At 53.2% G+C, this 18793-nt stretch overlaps 2 long non-coding RNA genes across 3 annotated transcripts; one reads left to right on the top strand and one right to left on the bottom strand.

The window, feature by feature from the left end:
* Window positions 1–9130: 9130 nt before the first annotated feature.
* Window positions 9131–12414, bottom strand: LOC107196099. 2 transcript variants are annotated; one of them, XR_001517420.2, is made up of 3 exons: window positions 11991–12414; window positions 10755–10926; window positions 9131–10456 (listed from the first exon to the last, which is right to left on the bottom strand). It is a non-coding gene; the product is annotated as an uncharacterized LOC107196099 (long non-coding RNA). The 2 variants fall into 2 exon arrangements; XR_003048125.1 differs by having other exon boundaries at window positions 9131–9346; window positions 9746–10926; window positions 11991–12119.
* A 710-nt stretch (window positions 12415–13124) lies between these two features.
* Window positions 13125–15548, top strand: LOC112484709. Its single transcript, XR_003048114.1, has 2 exons — window positions 13125–14680; window positions 14782–15548. It is a non-coding gene; the product is annotated as an uncharacterized LOC112484709 (long non-coding RNA).
* Window positions 15549–18793: the final 3245 nt, after the last annotated feature.

Raw genomic sequence — 18793 nt, 5'->3', positions numbered from 1 at the left:
CACGTGGCAGCAGACGCCACGGCCCGAGCAAAGAGACGAGTCGGAAAAAAGCAAAATCTTTCCCAACGGACGAGTTGCTTGGGCGGCTGGAGTTTAGGTCTCACGGAAGATGCGATGGAGGAAAGGCAGCCGGGGCTGGGCTGGGGGTGGGCAGAGCGAAGTCGAGGAGATCGTGTTCTGGGCACCGGACGGAGCAAACGGGAGGCTGAAAGGCACAGCCGTAGGGAGGTGGTTGAGCGGCTTCGGCGAAGGGCTTGGTCCTTGGCAATGAGCCTCAGCTGGGAACACAGACACCCCGCGAAGTCTGCTAGATGAGCACCCACGATTTGAGAATGGGGGGAAGGGGTATGACGGAAAAGGCTTTGGGCTTTTGAGGCTGAGCAGGCACGGGATTCCAGTTGCTGAGAGACGGAAGGCAGATGTGGAATCTGTCAGGTGCTCTGAGCGTCGAGAGTATTTACAGGATGCAGACGAGGGTTCCGATTCGAAGCGGCCTTAGGGGCACGGGCTGCAATGGGGCAGAAGGGGTGACCAAAGCCTTCTCCATCTTTATTGGGACCCCGGGTACGTACCTAGGGACATTTGTCCGAACCTGCCCAACAGCATACTTTGCATACTAATTATACTTCCAGGAGTTGAGCTTTTGAAAATGAAGTTTCCAGCGGGCAAATAGAGGTATTAGCTTTGCCCTAAAGGAGCTTATACACACACACACACACACACACATGTATTTTTTAAACCAGTGCACACACATGCGCGCGCGCGCGCACACACACACACATATGTATTTTTCAAACCAGTAAGAAGAACTACTGGCCGCAGAGGCCTGGCTGGTGTTTGGGAAAAGCTTCTCCCAGGCAGTGATATCGGAAGTAAGTTCTGAGTAATAAACAGAATTTAAATACAACAGCCAAAAACAAAGGCAGGGATTCTAATTGGCAGATGACTCATTGCGATACCAAGACCAGATTCGTTGATTGCAATGCGTTTTGACACACTGTGCAAAGAGGCATAAGTTCGTGCCTGTGGACGAGACCGTGTCGGGCGGTGAGGAAGACCCTGGCTTTCGAGTTGCACCCTTCCTGGGCTAAGGGCCAGCTGTGCCCTTTATTGGTTGTGAGGCGCTGGGCCCGTCGTGCGGTCTTTCCGCAGGTACTCATGCTAAGATCTCTACTGCCCGGCCCTGGCGAGCTTTACGCGCGTCGGCAAAGGGGGAGCCTCACGTCACAGTTACTCTGACCGTGTAAACTTGTGATGATGATGACATAACAAGGGCCGAATATCAAAATGATTGTGGAAACAACACAGCCGTAGACGCTCGTCCAGTTACAGGCCGGTTCTCAACTCCTTCAGGTCTGAATGTTTTAGGTTTGCTTTTCTCGCCTATGAAGCCGTGGGGACCTCGTGAACTTAGCGTAGGACTGTGTGCAGGGGCTTCATGCTAAGTCTGAAGCGTGTTTACCGTTTGTCACGGTGGCGTGTGTCTAAAAACAGAGCGTCCCAACCACGCGTGTGTGGGATGCGTGGCTCCGTCATGCGGGCTGTGAGGTTTTCCCTCTTTAGTTGAAAGGGCACACGTGGAGGTCACCTGTTGTCCGTGATCGCGCGGCAGGCAGAGAATCACGTCCTATTCTCCAGAACTCTGAAGCCAAGGAAATCGCACGCCAGAGAATCTATTGATAGAAACCATTTCCTCCAAAAGCTATGCAGGGCCTGGCCGGTCTCACGGATGACGTGGCCGAGATGGGTCTTTCCCCAACCCGATTACTTCAATCAGGGGATTTCCCCCCACACACCAGACCCTCGGCTCTGGACCGCTGAGCAACTCCAGCTTGCAAATGATGCTTCGGGAGGAGAATTTCTTCCTGCGTCTCGGTAGCACTTGTCATGAGCTGAGCCCCACGCACCTGTCAGGATGGCAGAGGTCAACGGTGAGAGGTGCCGTGAGCGCCGAGCGCTTTTTAAAATTACGGTACATCTAAAACGGTCTGTTGTCTCCAGCCGCCAGCATCTTTGCCACGGTGATCGTGGGCCGGCATTGATTTACTCTCCTAAAAATTATAAAAAGCCTGTGGGGGGTTTTCTGAGCTTCCTCTTGGGCTGCGGCGTGAGGACCTGGCGTCGGCTCCCTTCCACAGTCTTGATTGTCATGCCAAGAACGGTCTTTTCAACGGAAATTGTGACTATGCCCAGGAGCGAATGGCGGACAGATCTACGGAGGAATTAAAAGGCATGACGGACAGGAAGCGCCTGCAGTCGAGGGTTCCCGAGTGTGGGGAGCACACTGTGCAGACAGGAGGAGCGTCCGTGGGCGCCGCGCTGGCCACCACCCCCCTCGTGGCTGGGGTGCCACCTGTACCGGGAAGTGTTCCAGGAGGAAGTCACGGCGTCCCCCGCAGAAAACACTCTTAAACTGTCGCGATTCTATAACAAACTGTGGCTTTCAGGTCGTCAGGATCTTAAGCCGGAGATAACTTCTCCAGACGGTCGTTATCCGCTTGCGACCTACCGCACCCTGAGCACCCAGCACCCAGCACTCGAGACCCGTGCCCAGCTCTCCTTGCAGCCAGCTTCGCCCCGGCTTCCCCGCACCTTCCCAGGTGTGAAGCGGCTGATCTGACTGATTAATCCCCTTAGAACAGTGGCGAGAACCTGCTCCTGCCGCCCCACCCCCTCCCACCTTCCCGGCACTGGAGATTTGTTATTTTGGGTTTTCCTTGAAACATGGAGTCCGGAGCTCCAGCTGGAGCCGGGACGAGGACGGGGCAGGCCGTCCCAGGCCGTCCCAGGCTGTCCCAGGCTGTCCCAGGCTGTCCCAGGCTGGGAGGTGAGGCTGGCTGCTGAAAAGGGAATGAGTCCTCCGGTGGCTTTGGAGCCGGTGCAGCTTTGAGCCGATGTGGCCCTGGGAACTAGAGGGTGTCACATGAGCACCCAGCTCTGCGCCCCTGCTCGGTGCACCCGTCCCTCTGCTCCAGGTGGTCATGATGGAGACTGTGGGCATCGTCACAGGAGCAGCAGGAAGACAAGGCCACGAAAAGCGCTGGACGGGCCTTAGCGACGGGGTCTTCCCGCTCAGCATCGGCATGGACAGCCGCGCTGGGCCACTGCGGGTGGGACTTGCCACAGCTGGATCTCTCAGCCTGGGCTCCGCACGCATCTGCGGCTGGATAGTTCTCGGGGGAGGGTCCTGAGCACTGGAGGGTGTCGAGCAACACCCCTGGCCTCGCCCGCTATGTGCAAATAGCACCCCCCATGTGCACGTGTGACAACCAAAAACGTCTCCAGACATCGCCCAATATCCGCAGGCCGCACAGATCGCGAGTTTAGATCCACCGAGCTGGAGGCACAGAGCACAGCGAGACTGCTTACGCTCACTCAGCACATGCTTTCTACGCGCAGCGAGATGGTGTGGTCATTCTCCCCGTAGCCGGCGCGGAGGGGGCAGGGGACTCGCTGTGCTTCGGACAGTCACAGTCTTGAAGCTCTGTGCTGGTCCGACACGGCCCGCAGGGACGTCCAGCCCGGACCCCCTGCCCTTGGCGCCTGCCCCTGGCGGCGGGGGGAGTGGCCACGTCCTTGTTCAAATGTAAACTCCGAGTTTCGGATTCGTTGCTAGAGGCGTCTATTTCCTAGCACGGGCAGTTGTGTCCAAGTCCCCCAGGCTCCGCCCCATGGCACTGAAGTCGGGGCCCCTCAGGGTGTCTGGGACTCATGACCCACTCTTCGGGGTCCACGGTAGATGCCCAGGGCTGCGATCGGCTTCCTATTTTGTAGTCACGCTGCAGGAAGGCTGTGATCTGCCCTGAACCGCACACTCGCCCTGACGTCATGAGGACAACTTGCAGCCGGCCCACTGAAGTCCAGGGGCGTCTCAGAACCAAGGTCCAGGGCCACCAATCCCCAGAGACGCCTGTGCACCTGCTCAAAACACCAGGGGCTGCTGAGTCTGCAGCCCGTCTGCACATTTGAGCTGGGCCGCTGGCCTAGGGCACGGCCCCACAGGCCATGTGCATCTCATACCCCGGCCCAGGGTGGCTTCACCCCTGCTCCAGCCTGGCCGGTGACTGGGTGGGAATGACAAGGGACTCCAGCCCACCGACCCACACCCCCCATTTCTCCTAGTTTCCTACTTATACCAGAAGCAATGGCGGGTGCAAGGGACAATGAGACAGCAACAGGGACAGCAGGTCAGGGTAAGTGGGGAAAATGTCAGCCAAGAGACAGGAGGAAGATGAAGACAGGACGGACCTGCCCATGGATGGCAGGTCAAAGCAGCAGCTCAAGAAAGTGTAAACAGAGCTACTGATCCACAGGGAGTTTCGGCTCCTACAAACTTCTGTCCTAAAAGGCGGAGAACCGAAAGCAAGATCATGGGGACCGATTCCACCTGGAAGCTCGTGGGGGAGGTGACTACGCCCTGGGCCATGCTCCAGGGAACTGGCCCTCGTCACTGATCCCTAGAGTATTCACCTGGCTTCTCCACACGAGGAACACGAGGACCCCGGTCTCAGGAGGGGACCACGGCTGAATCTCAGCGAGGCCGAATGCATCTGTCTGGATCCTTCGTCGTAAACCGTTGAGCTTAACGCGGACGAGTCTCATGCACCAAATGAAATGGTCGGAAAAGTAATTCTCAGACTCTCCAAGAGGGCGCATCAGACATGACGCTGACGAGGTCAGAAACGGTGCCAAAAATCACAAAAAAAGCTGCAGCAAAGACCAGACTGCTGAGAAATCTGGAAATAACGGCCCGGCCCGGCCCGGGGTGAGACAGTCGGGTTTGCCTGGAGACGGGAAAGACAACTCATTTTCTAAGCAATGCTGTTGAGATGTGTGTTAATATCTATTCTCCCCTCTCTGTAGCAGTAGCTCTCAATCTGGAGAGATTTCACCAGCTGGGGACATTGGGCCATGTCTGCAGACACTTTTACTTCTCATAAGCAGGGGGACGGGTGCTACGGGACCCCAGTTGGGTAGAGGGAGGCCAGAGACTTTGGCTCTCCACGCTGCCTGTGCTTGGCCGTCCTCAGCCTGCCTCTGAGCGGTTCGCTGTGGCTCAGAAGCCAGGGTGCCCGCAGCTCAGTGACAGCCTCGGCTCCCCGATCTCGGGCACTACCAGTTATTGACTCCTCAATAGGTGAACACGCAGACAGTGACGACCTCTGATGTCAGATGTCAGCGATACGGAGCCGTGGGCAAGCCCACTGCTTGTTTTTGTATCCCTCACGAGCGGTGTTCATATTTTTAAATAGTTAAAAAAAAATCAGCTGAGGCCCCAGAAGGGTTCTGACCTACGCGCTCCCCTACCTCCGGGTGCCCCACGCCCTGCCTGGCCTCCTGCTCTTTGTCCCCTGTCACCCCCACCCCACCAGCACTCACGGCCACCTCTCATGCCCAGCAGGGTCCAGATCTGGGCACCTGCTCTGTGGCAAGACACGGCAGTGGCCGTCCCGTGCCACGATAGCTGTGTCATGGCCCACTCAGCGAGCCTCCCTCCCACCCCGATCCTGGTCCCAAGCCCCTCGTCTGCTTCTCAAGCACAGACCCCGATTCGCATCTGGCCCGAGACTCTACAAGTATGTAACTGGTCTGGCCAGTAAATGCTCATTTTCTCATTTCTGTTTTTCGAAAGATAACTTCCATTTCCCCCTCCCTGCCCTTCTGTCATTGGGCATTTCCGTTCTGCGAGAATCATAAGAAATACTGTTCCATAGAGCTTCTATGGGGCCGGCGTGGTGGCACTGTGCTGTCGTGGATGCGGCTGGCTTCTGCCAGGTTCCCCCGCCAGGCCCTTCTCAGACGAGCAAGGTCAGCCTCCGTGCTGCACACGCCGGCGGCTCCTGGAGGCAGAGCCCGCGGATGAGTCTGGGGGCCTGCAGATAAGTACTGGGGTTCTCTCATACACCAGCCGCTTGAGCTCAGACCCTGTCCCGGGTCTGCTTCTGGAGAAACCTAAATCTAGACAGTTCTCTAAGTCAGAGCCCAGATTAAGCACGAAGAAAACCTGGATCAATGAATCGCCTAAAATTATAGCAATGCAGCCACACGCAGCAGGGCTTTTAAAGTCCTGGCTGTGGAAGTTCATGGACAGTTGTCACCCATGGCCTAAAAGCAGGTTGCAGCTTTGACCGACACAGAGAGACTCTAGATGCTACAACGCAGGCACCAAATTCGAGATAATGAAGGTTTAGTTTTTTTCCCGTGGGGTTCATAAATGTCACACGTGAAAACTAAATGAATCGCTCTACCTAACGGAAATCCGACCCCACAGTAAAATAATATCTCTGTGGAAAAAAGAGGCTCAGAGAAGGGAACATGTGCCCAGCACGTCACATTCTCAATAACTCGACTGAACTGGACCGGAGTTCTCGAGCAGAAAAGATTAAATATCGATCCTTCCTGCGAACGGGGAGCGGGCGATCTCGGTTCTCCATCTCCGTCCCCGCGTGTCCATCCAGGGAGAGGAGACACTCAAATGTCCCCACGTGTCCGTGATGACTTTCCGAAAGCTTTTCTACGGTCGATGACTTTTGGAGGAACCATTTTTACTGAGATCACCTGCCACAATTGTCACTGAAAAAAATTATGATGTCCCCACGCCGAGAAAACAGAACTTTATATGAATGCCAGTGAGACTGGAATGTCAGAATTATTAGCTGTTAGCATTAAAACTTCACGCACGTGATCAGGTTGAAAGGATTCTTACTAGATCTCTCATAGTCTCGCGTGGATTTTTTCTTTTTAACATGATTTGATTTGTATCGTAACGGATGGGGAAGTCAGCATTCCATACAATAGGTAAGTGACAAGAACAAACCAACTTAGATTCAAAAAGATACTTCAGAAACCTGCTTCTCACCATCCTTTTCAGGTACATAATTTCCGTTTTTAACAAGGAAGCACAACCATCTCTTGCTCTGACTTCATAAAAGACGAGCTAAGCAATGACGGTTTCTTTCGACCGTTTTAATTTTTCTTATTCTTATTCCTTCAGTGATTATCAAACTTAAATCCGTATTCATACTAAAAATATATAGCGGGTTGTTCTATTTAAGTCGAGGCTGGTGTGTTCAGCATTATCCTATGCTTCCCGGAATAGTCTCAGCTCTTCTTGGCACGGATGTCCACGGGGATTTTCTGGCGTCTTTGCAGAAACACGTGAGGTTTGCTTCACTGCTCCCCTCAAGTGCCACGGAGGACAAAGCGGTCAGCTTTGACTCTCGGGGGAGTTCCCCGTCCTGGCAAGTGAAATGCAGAAGGGGTCCCTTTTTCGAGGCAGACAGTGTGAGCTTGCGGGGGACAGTGAGATCATTTCTCAGTTTCTGCCTTTCTGTTCTGCTTGTTTGGGATCCTTCTCGAAAAAAACGACAATGCACCACCTTGGCCGTTACTGGTGTCAACAGCGGCTGCGCATGGCAGCTTGGGTCACTTGCTGTGTGTGAGGAGGAAGGTAACGAACTGCTGATACCCAGCCAGCCCGCGCAAGACCAGAAATCACCTGTCACAGCGCGACCCAAACTGCTGGCCCCAGGACCGTGAACGAACCAAACAGTGGGCCATTAACTTGTAGACTCATTCGTCAAAACATCCAAAGCTGACCGATACAAATACTTAAAAGGATTCTAAATTTTGTTTTTACTCTAATGAGCGTCCAGGAGTTGTGACCTGAAAATTATTCCCCGACTACTCCAAAAAGCAACGTTTTCAGTCATAAAAAACATTTTTTCCTTAAAAACACTTTTCGAAAAAAAAATCAAATGATCAGAAAGCCTAAAGCAAGGAAAGGCACCAGAGGTCATCATCTGAAACATGTTCACAGTCCCTTTAAATTATTATTTTATTATTATTTAGTTATCATTATTTTATGATGATGATGATTAAATTATTGCATAGCTCGAACAATAGGAAACCAGGTGTGTATATGAACCATCTTCTTGTTCAGAAGCACCAAGATTACTTTAATTAAAATGTTTTTTATTTTTCCATTGCAATTAACAGACTATGATATTAGTTTCAGGTGCTCAACACGGTGATCAGACATCGATATACCTTACGAAGCGATCTCCCCGATAAGTCTCGTACCCATCGTAATACACGGTTATTCCGATATTATTGACTGTATCCTCTATGCTGTGCTAAGTTTAGTTTCCACGCCAGAAAATGCATAAGTCTAAATTTCCGGTTCGATCCGTTTTGATGATACATGCGCCCTCATGACCCAAACCCTATCAAAATGAAGAACGTTTCCATCGTCCAGGCATTTCCTGTGTGCTCCTCCTCAGTAATCCTCACCCCGAAGCGACCAGGGATCTGCCATCTGTCCCTAAACACTAGACTTGTCTTAGAATTTCGTGTGACTATATATGTCCTCGTTTGCGACTGGCTTCTTTGGCTCAGCTTCTGCTGTGTTGGACGTGCGTCTTTATGCGTCGCATGCGTCGATCGTCGATGCCTTTCCATTGCCGCGTGGGCTCGTGTCCCATGGCTCAGCCACTGCTCATTTAACTGTACTCTTACCATTTTTCGTTTGAGGTGGCTGCACATTAAACTGCGGCGAATATTCTGGCACAAAGCACTTGTGGCCGTATGTTCTCATGTCTCATAGGTCATTTCCCAGGGGTGAGGTTGCGGGGCATAGGGCCGATCCGTAAGTAAACTTCTTAACAAACCGCCAGAGGGTTTTCCGAAGCAGTTTCACTATTTTATATTCCCAGCAGCGGCGTCTGAGAATTCTGCTGGTCCCAGAACCTCACCGCGCTTCACCCTGATCAGTAACATCAGCGATGCTCATGCCTCTGGGATGGTATTTTGTTGCGTCCCAAATAACTTCTTTTTAAAGATATTTTTAAATTGCTTTTTTACGTGCAAGGGCAGAACAACGCGCTTCGTCCTGTTCGTTCCCAGGGCCTCGTTGACACACACTGAGCTTTACCTGCTCCATTAATGTTCAGAATCGTGATTTCTGGTTGGCTCTGTCACTCACGGAGGAAGTTGCGGTTTCTCTGATAAACTCATCACCGAAAAGTGAAAGGTATCTCAGAGAAACAGTCTTGATGACGAGAGCATGCAACGTGCCCTGCTGCTTACTACGCATGGGCACCGTGATCAATCCCACCTGACACAGCCCAGGCGAGCCAGGTGGGGATTCGAACCCACTTCTCCGTCGAAGGCTCACATTCCCCGCCTCCTGTTCTGCTGGGCGTGAGTGTGCACAGACCCAACGCGGTCCGAGGAGCTCGGTTCTGGTCATGCAGGTTCTAGTCCCAAAGGGTGGAAGGCCAGAGCCGGAGGGAGATGCTCCAGGCACGTGGCCTCTCGTCTCTGCTTGTCCAACCGCCTCCTCTCCCTGAGGGGGCAGAAGCAGTGAGAAGAAGGCCAGCTTGGCTGTGGGGTCCACCACGCTGATGGCCCTGGCGAAGCTGCTGAAGGTGACAACAGACACACAGCGTTCTAAGCCAGAGATCGGCCAGCGTTCTCCGTAGCGGGGCAGAGAATGAACACGCAAGGATTTGCTGGCTCTACGGTCTCTGTCACAGCTACCGAACTCTGCCATGGTAGCTGCACGCGGCCGGAGACAACGTGTTCGTGAGTGGGTGTGGCTGTGTGCCAATAAAACTTTATTTACAGAAACAGTCCGCGGGCCGGATTTGGCTCGTAGGCCATACTTTACTTACCCTCGTTCTAAACAAGGGATTTGGAATCACGTTTTGATTTTATTTATCTATAGTCGGCCTGGTCCCCTCACCTCTATCAAAAATCACCCAGGAGTGATGCGTGGGCTGCTGAGGACAGAAGCATGGGCCGGAGCTGAGAGAGCCGCCCGTGCCTTCGGCCGGAGTGGAGTCGTCATCCTGTCTGTCCCTTTGCCACCGTGGGCTCGGGTATCACTGGGGTAACAGCCCGCCTAGAGGCTGCTCAGTCTCATTCTGCCCAGCCGTGCCTAGCCCTCCCTCCCCGCAAACAGGAAGGAAGCAAAGAAAATCAGCCAAGTAATGAATCCTGTGGTGTCCAGCAGTTACGCCGGCCAGGACGAGTGAATTATTTAAAACTGAAAATTAATTATTGAAGGAGAGCTCCCAAGACTCCTCTGACCATGCAGCCATGGAGGAAATGGCAGGCCATCGGAACTCAGATGCGATAAAGCGGGGGTCTGTGCCCTGATGCTGGTGGCTCCTGGAGTGGGTGAGCCCAAGATGCCGCACCGGGCATGGGGGTGGGGCCCGGCCGGCCCCCCGCAGTGAGGTGCAGGCTTTAGAAGAGAAATGGTGGGTACGTAAACGCACCGTAAACGCGCAAACCGTGTTAACATAAACGCCTCTCTCCCCGGGCAGACCAGGATGCTTCACTGTGTTTGGCTTATGTTCTCTGGAATCGTGGAGACTTAAGGAAGAAATAACTTTTAGATGAGGCCGCTTTAGCTGCTTGTTTCTCTCCGTGTCGCTGGCCTGAGAGGAAGCTAGAAGGGGCAGGACATTTGATTTTTCCAGGGAGAACTATTTGCCGGATGTGTGAATGAACGAATCCACCAGAACTCACAGAGGGTTTCCCAGAAGCCAATATTTTTCCACCAAATTGTTTTTTTTATTTTGGAATAAATATAGATTCGCAGGAAGTTGCAAGAATAATACAGAGATGTCTCTTGTTCCCATCACCCATTCTCCCCCAGCGGTGACATCTTATATAACTATAGGGCATTATGAAACCAAGAAATGGACATAGGTATCATAGTATAAATTAGTGTAGAGTCTTCTTACCCGACACGGTCGTAGCCACCAAACCCTGCACTGTTTCAAAATTGTATCCACGATTCTTTTGCCAGATGTTGCTACAGTGTCCTGGTCTTGGTATCATTTATTTCCTTGGACTCCTTGGGTCCTGCAGTGACTGTCTCCAGGGTTAGGATTGAATTGTACCAGGTGACATGAGCTTGCAGAGAGAGAGAGAGACAGAGACAGAGAGACAGAGAGACAGAGAAAAAAAGCTATAAACAGGAGACCTTAATTTGAGCCATTAAAGAATGGTCATTCTGCAATCTACCACATTCTAAGAATCTGGCTTTTTCCATGTGCTCACATCTCTACAGAAAAAGCATCATTTTTTTTTCTTTCCTCCTAGTGATTACAGGGCAAATACTGTCGGTTTTGAAATCAGAGAAGCGAGAACGCTTTCTCTGAAAACGTAGCTGGGGGCGGGGAAACGAAGCAATTAGGTAGAATAATCGCTGCCTTGAAAAACAAGTTTCCTTGTGTTGACGGAATACTGGGAGAGAAAAGGGGACCCCCGTGTGTGTCCTCCTCATCTCTGCGTGCGTGTCCGAATACCAACCGATTCCCGGTAAAGTATGCACGCGCGAATTTTATTTTTAACAAACGCTATGCCAAGTATGCATCCGTGTCTCATCCCCTGTCTCTGAAATCATCGACTGTGACCTAAATAGCTGGGGACAGAGGCACGAGAAGAATTCCTCCCTCGGCAGGAAGATTGGAGTGCAAGAGATGTGGATGGCCAGGGGAGACAGGGCTGTCTGGGTGGGGAGGCGCAGCCACGTGGCGTCCGCCTCCAAACACAGAGGACAGGCGTGAGTGGGGGCCCGAAGGCGACTCGGGGAGGAGGCCCTCAACGCGCTGACTTGGGAAATTAGTTTGCAAGAGCAGCTCGCTTTTGAAACTCGCTTCTTTAGGGTGCACGAGGGCAAACAGACACGACAAAGCCCCAAGTGGTGGGGAAAGTTCATTTCATACGATGAAGCTCACCTAGGGAGGCATCTCCGCGTGCTGTTAAAAAATTAATTATTAATTTTGTACGGTTTAATTTTGAAACTGGAGCGTGCAGGCCAATAAATCAACCGTGCCGAGCACCCCGCTCCGTCTCCCCCACCCCCTTCCCGCTCACCCCCACAAGCAAACACTCTCCATTTCAATGGGGTTCCATTCTCACCCCATTCTTCTGGAACGTGCCTCCACATTTCTAAATCACATGCCCGTACTTACGGTTCCTGATGCATTGATTTTAGTCATTTCGTCATCTTCTATTATGGTATTTGAGAATTTTGCTGGGTAACCACCCTAGCGCAACGACCCCCATCACCTCAACTTAGGTATCATCGGTTTCATCACTATAGACTTCAAATTATCGCGGCTTGGTGAGTTCTCCGGTGACCAAAGTGGTGAGCTGTGACGGCCTCGCCTTCCACGGAGAGCTCCGCACACATTCCGGAATTAAAACTTGTCTCGTGTCTTGCTCAGTTCTCCAAGAACGTATGACATTTTTTTTCCACTTGTTTTCCAATATCTATCGACACATCCCCCGAATGCTCAGACACACTAACTACCTTAATTGTCCCCACGTCTGCACCCGGAGCTCAAGAAATACACTCACTGGTTGGGTCTTGAAACCCAGCGATACTGCCCCGGACGCTCGCCCCACTCCACCCCCACCCCGTCTCCTGAGTCACGTCTGCCTCCTGGCTTCCCGGTTCTTCGTTCCATTCACTGCTTCGTGCTTCTGAAATACATTCTCCAGCAGCTTGAGAAGAGAATGTGCGTGCAAGACATCCAGTGCCCGTCCTCCCGTGATAAGTGGTAAATAACCTGCTTTCTGCCCTCTTTGTTGTTAGAGAGAGAGAGATGTTTGTGCTGGAAATGTCCTCGGGGATGGTCACTCCCCCCTCCCCCACTGTCCCTGCAGACCTGTGTGTCCCCTGAGGAGTCACCTGCCTTTGCATCCCTGTTCTTCAGAGGTGACCTGTCTTCCTTCGCAGGACCTGCCAGCCCCGTGATGTTCCCTAGACATGACACACCCATGCCAAAGTCGGTTTTCTACGAGGTCTACGAGCCGGGATTTAAAAGATATAAAAGAGAGACGTCACCTAATTTCAGGATGTTCTATTGAATCCGGTAGACCACGGACGTGAGCGTCACAACCTGTAACGCGTGCAGAAGGACCGATGACGTGCGTCACGTGAAACTCGTCGTCGACGTCGGGTGTGTATCTGCGCACACAAAACGCACCCCGACTTGGACGTGATGCGTGTCCCATGCTGCGTACAGCCCTGTGTGTCCCCTGAGGAGTCACCTGCCTTTGCATCCCTGTTCTTCAGAGGTGACCTGTCTTCCTTCGCAGGACCTGCCAGCCCCGTGATGTTCCCTAGACATGACACACCCATGCCAAAGTCGGTTTTCTACGAGGTCTACGAGCCGGGATTTAAAAGATAAAAAAGAAAGATGTCACCTAATTCCAGGATGTTCTATTGAATCCAGTAGACCACGGACGTGAGCGTCGCAACCTGTAACGCATACAGAAGGACCGATGACGTGTGTCACGTGAAACTCGTCATCGACGTCGGGTGTGTATCTGCGCACACAACGCACCCCGACTTGGTCGTGATGCGTGTCCCGTGCTGCGTGGCACATGGAGTGGCAGCTGCCATGTGACAGTGAGGTTCTAGAGTCCTCTCTTCATGCCCACGATGCTCCTGGTTGTCATCTCTGCTCCGTTCTGGGCTCTGTTCAGAACCTGTCCAGCATCAAGCATCCTGGGCATCGGGGCTGGCGTCCTGTCCTAGGAAAGAACCGCCGACTTCTGGAAGGGGTGACTCTTAGGGCCTTATTGGGTACCAGGCAAGAAGGACCCGGAGGGTGAGACCCTGCCCTGACGGGTGTCAGGCTGGGAGAGGGATGGAGGGGCACAGGGATGGAAGGACGAGTATAGGCCAGCTCTCCTCTTCCTCCTGGGCCGTGGGGCCATCAAGGACTCCACGTTCCCTTTGCTCACGGGCTCCCTCCCCACTCTCTCCTCCCCCACTTCCCCTCTCCTTCTCCCTCTCTCCCTCCACATCTCTTTCTTCCTCTCTCTCCCTCCCCCTTTCTCTGTTTCTCTCCCCACCTCTCCCTTTCCTGCCTTTCCCCTCTCCACCTCCTCCCTGCCCCTCCTTAAGTCCCCATGGCAAGGGAGACCCACAGGTCCCCACCGTGCTGAAACAGAGCATAATCCCTCTACTCTCGGTTAGGTGACAAAAGATTCTCACTGCATCTGTCACCTTAAAATAACAGTGGAGAACACGAGTCCTTGTTTGGTGTCAAACATCCACGTAGCATTCGCCAGGAACCTTCCCCTGCTCCTAACCCTTCTGCAAACGGGGTCTCGTTTCCTCCTCCCTCCAGCCCTGAAGGAGGTGCTGGCTTCACCCCCGCTGCAGAGCTGGGCACGAATGCCAGGCCCAGAGGGCACGAGCGTGTCCCCTGTGGTGTCCCCAAACCCCATGCTCCCAGCCATTCGCGGTGGCCCCCAGGAAACTGGAAGTGGTCTTGCGCTCTACTGCGAAGTGTTCAACTCTGAACTTGACGCCCATGGGTGCCGAACCGAGCTGGGCAGAGCGGGTTGAAATCCGGAGCCGAGCCGGAGCTCAGACGAGGCCAGAGTCCTGAGGGCTCCCTGGGGCCTCCATCGTGACCGGAGGCGGGCGCTGAGACGGCCCCTCTCCCGTTCCACCCTGCACCTGGCTGCCCGCTTCGAGCCGCCCCGCAGGACCCCCACATAAGCCGAGAGGATGCGGCTCACGCCTGCTAATGCACGCGAGCCTCCCGCTTCCGAACACCCCACGTCCACTGCTGTCCCCGCTGCGTGTCACCTGCGAACACAGACTCTGCTGCGTCCCGTCTGCCCGCAGCGTTTGCCACAGGTGGGTGAATGTCCAGTCCGTCACCTGCGTCCCGATATGAGCCATCCAGCTCCACGCTCATGAGATCCAATGATTTTAGACTGCCCTACTTTGCATTACAGGAGGGTCGTGACAGCAGCTGGGTGACACAGAGCCTTCGGTCTGTGAAAAAAAGTCTGGATAATCATTTTAACGACGTCGACATGGCAGGGACTAGGTAAATCGGTTTTTCAGAGCACGGAGCTGCGATGACTATTTACCTACAGATCAACAGCTCGTGGTATTTTGTACGTGACACTTTATGCGTGTAATGATATCTGACCTTCGGCGTTCGGGACTGGTTAGTCGTCACATCCCTGGGTGTCCCCTTATTTATTCATCTATCTGTCCTCCATTCTCACGTTTGCCTTTCCCCTGTCCTGGTGTCCCCCTCGCCCCTCGCAGCCCACCAGGAACGGCTACACGCGGCTCTTAAAATCCTAGGCGCCCTGCTTTGCAGAAATTCTGACCTACTCCATCCTTTGCCAAGCCCAGGTGGAGGTAAGGATTTCTGAATTTCGTAAAGATGGCGTCGACGGGACAAACAGACGTTCCAAACTTGGAAGCAAGACATTTGAGAAAGACTCCAGCTTCTGCAGATGGACAGGGCCGGCGTCCTGTATTCAAGTCAGACAAAAGCAACAGGACTTGGTGACTCTGCTCGTGAGCGACGAGCAGCCTGTGTGCCCGGCTCTGCAACTACCTTTGAGTGAATTATCAGGAAACGAATGAATACGGGAACATGGTTTTTGAGTTTTAATGTGATATTCAATAACTATCTAGGAATAATGAGCTAATTCAGGACAACTGTTTTCGAAAGGCTATTAAAATATAGCCTTGGTAAATTAAACGGCACAGGTTCTTCTTGATTCTCCTTTTAACCAAATGAATGAATTATTTTTCATGCATTTAATAAACATTAGATAACTACAAATTGGGTTTTCCCTTATCGTGGTACTGATATTTTCAGTATGTATCCCAAAATGTGACATTGGACGTTGCAGAGATATTCCTGAATTCTTGCATGGCAATTAGTTCCTAATTTCACTGGAGTTTTTATTTTTTTCACCTGAGCTCTCAAAAAAGCGCCATGCTAATGACGAATTACCCTCGTTGGTTCATCAAAGCAAGCCCTCACAGGACATCCTTAAGATGACAATTTAATCACCTAAACTGGGTTATGATATGTTGTTAACCACGATCCCAACGTCGATGTTTTAAAATATTAGAAATTCAGGACTTTTCTCTGAATTCACAGCAACCTCCCCAATAACCTGATCCGCTGGCATGTCACCCTTATTCCCAAACTCTACTTCTCATATCTGCACGGACGAGGAGGCCAAAGCCATCTCATCGGTAATCATAAAGCGCCCAGGATGAACACCTTCCGGCAAGAGACGAAAATCACTCACTCCTGCGTAGTTACTGCACCCACCTGGGCAGCTCAGACTCAGCCCACCCTGGCACCCCGTAGCGGTTGGGGCCGGGACAAACGCGGGCAGCAAAGGCGTGGCTAGATGCCTCCCCCCCACTTACAGAGGGTAAGGCCCTGGGGTCAGACTCCCCCTCACTCAGAACATTTATTCTACAGAAGCTCACGATTTTAAGATCACCAGGGGGCTGGAGGGTCCCAGATTTATCCAGGATGCTACTCTTTATCTCACGTACACAAGGCAGCCCCCATGACAAAGAATGACCCGGTCCACAACGTCAGTAGGGCTGAGGTCGAGAAATTCTGCCTCGACCCAAGATGGGGCTCAGAGGGAGTTTCGGGCCAGTCCCTGTGGGTGACGCCGGTGCCCATAGAACGTAAACGAGCCCTTCTGCACCTAAACACGTCCCACAGCGCCCTGTGATGCTGATCCTTTTAGTCCATCAGCAAAGGACGCAGAACGGGGACATTCCAAAGATGGAGGGAAAAGGTGTCGGAAGGTTCTAGAAGGCAAGAGGCCGCCGATCGGACAGAGCAGATCCAGCAGAGAACATAAAGTTCTGAGCCGGTGGATTCGGCCGGTGGAGATGTCAGCCCTACGGAGAAGCACGTATCCCGGAAAGGAACGGTGACAGCTAGCAAGTGTATATTTGTGCCTGCGACGTCTGTTAGTGGGACTAGACCTCGATTCAAGGTGGACTGGCAAAGGGGACGATCCGCAGTTGACTCCGGACAGCGTGGCCTCTCGGATGACGGCTAGGGAACAGGACCGGCCGGGGCGAGTGGGAGGAAACGCTTGGATCGTGAACGAATTCGCAGCTCTGGGTCGATCGTCCGTTCTGACGGCATGAACTGCTTCTCTAAAAGGATGTGATGTTTACTTGCCTCCGATGCTCAGGCGCACAATACCCCAGTTCGGCGGAGCGTCCTCATGCACCAGGCTGGCTTCCAGCACCGTGCCTTGCGAGAGATTTGCTTGGAACACAAACACATATCTTCCTGTGAAATTAATGGCCTCCAATGACGGCCGGTCCCAGGCCAGGTGAGCAAAGCCCTCACGTGCGCTCCGGCTAGAGGCGTGGCGGCCGTGGTCTAGAGCCTTGCTCAGTCGCGTCACGGTGATTTGCCGCAGCAATGGCTTTGGCGGCTGATGGGACCTGGAATGTCAGGCCCATGTGCGCCGTGGTTTCGTACGTGGTGTGGTGGGCGGCCAGGGAGTGAGGAAGGTTGCGGCAAACCACGGTGGCCTCTGTCCCCTAGCACGGGGGGTTCCCTGTGAGGCAGGAGCGGCCGGAAGGGGGCTTTCCGAGGTCCAGAAATCAGGGGCTGGGACAGGGAATTTGCACGATGAGGAAGGCGCCCTCAAATGGAGGGAGAAGATGCCTGTCTTGGGCAGAAGAAAGGCCCCCTCGGCTGTCCACGTCCTAATACAGCCCTGTGACCCCGTTTAGATTGCTGGCCTGCAGACTACTAGAGAATGAAGCCACTTAAGCTTCTGAGAATTCGTCACAGCCGCCATAGCAACAGAGGACGGAGGGTGGGCGATGGACAGCGGGGAGGTGGCCCATGCCCGGGGGAAGTAGAGGGTGTCCTTCCTTCCTTCCCTCCGCCTCCCGCCCACTTCCGTCCCCACGGCCACTGCGCTGAGGTAGAGACCTCAGAGGACGTGGCCATGTCGCTGACCCTCCAAGCCTCCCCTTGTGACCCCTTCTCTCCCATGACTATCTCCTCTCGAACCCTCACTGTTCTCATTACTTGCTCCCCCCCCCTTTTTTTTTAAAGTAATTTATGTTTTGATAAAATATATGTAATAAAATGTATTGTCTGTCTCTATGAATCTGCCGAGACCAGGTATTTCCTATAAGCGGAATCGTGCAATCTTCGTCCTGTTGCCCAGGGCTTATTTCTCCAGCAACATGCTCTCTTAGGCTGAGCGCTACCCCATGGCGCTCAGAGCACGTGTTTTGTTTACCCGTCACCTGAGGGTAGACACTTGGGTGGCCTCTGCCCTTCTGCCATCGTGACCAACGCCGCTGTGAGCGTTGGTGCGCGAGTGTGCGTTGGGGTTCCTACCTTCAGTTCTTTGGGATACGGGAAAGTGAATCATTGCAGCGCGTGGGACGTCGCCGTGTGACTTCTGGGGACAGCGAGGACAGTTTTTCACGGTGGCTGCACCGGGTTCCGTTCCTGTAGGGTTCCCATTACTCCACATCCTCACCGACACTTATTTTCTGTTTGCCGATTTGTCGGTTCCAATAATCACCTTCCTTGTCGGTGTGAACAGCACTCAGTCTTGATAGAAAGTCACAGCTGGGTACTGCACCCAGCAGGGGAGCTGGGCGAGGAGAAGCCTCCAGAATATTCCGGGACGTGAGTCTTCAACAGAAAGGGAGGGCGGGCAAGGGAGAATTTGAAAACTGGGTGATGGCCTTGAGAGTCCCACACACGTGGCCCTTAATGGGTCACAAATAGGCAGGCAAAGAACCGCACGCCGAGCCCCGGGAGGCCGGTCCCCTTCACCTGGCCTTCATCCCTTCCCCATCGGTGGCATTTCGGGTACACGCGTAAGGAAACGCACCTGTGGGCACCTTTCCCTTAGTGCTGCTCTCGGCGGAGCCAGAGACGTCACCGGGAACGGGGCCGCCCGCCCGCCCCCCCGCCGC

Source organism: Pteropus alecto, unplaced genomic scaffold, assembly GCF_000325575.1.
Source record: "Pteropus alecto unplaced genomic scaffold, ASM32557v1 scaffold18, whole genome shotgun sequence".
Classification (NCBI taxonomy): Eukaryota; Metazoa; Chordata; class Mammalia; order Chiroptera; family Pteropodidae; genus Pteropus; species Pteropus alecto.
The sequence above is the reverse complement of the archived record's forward strand: the minus strand, read 5'-3'. Positions and strand labels throughout refer to the sequence as shown.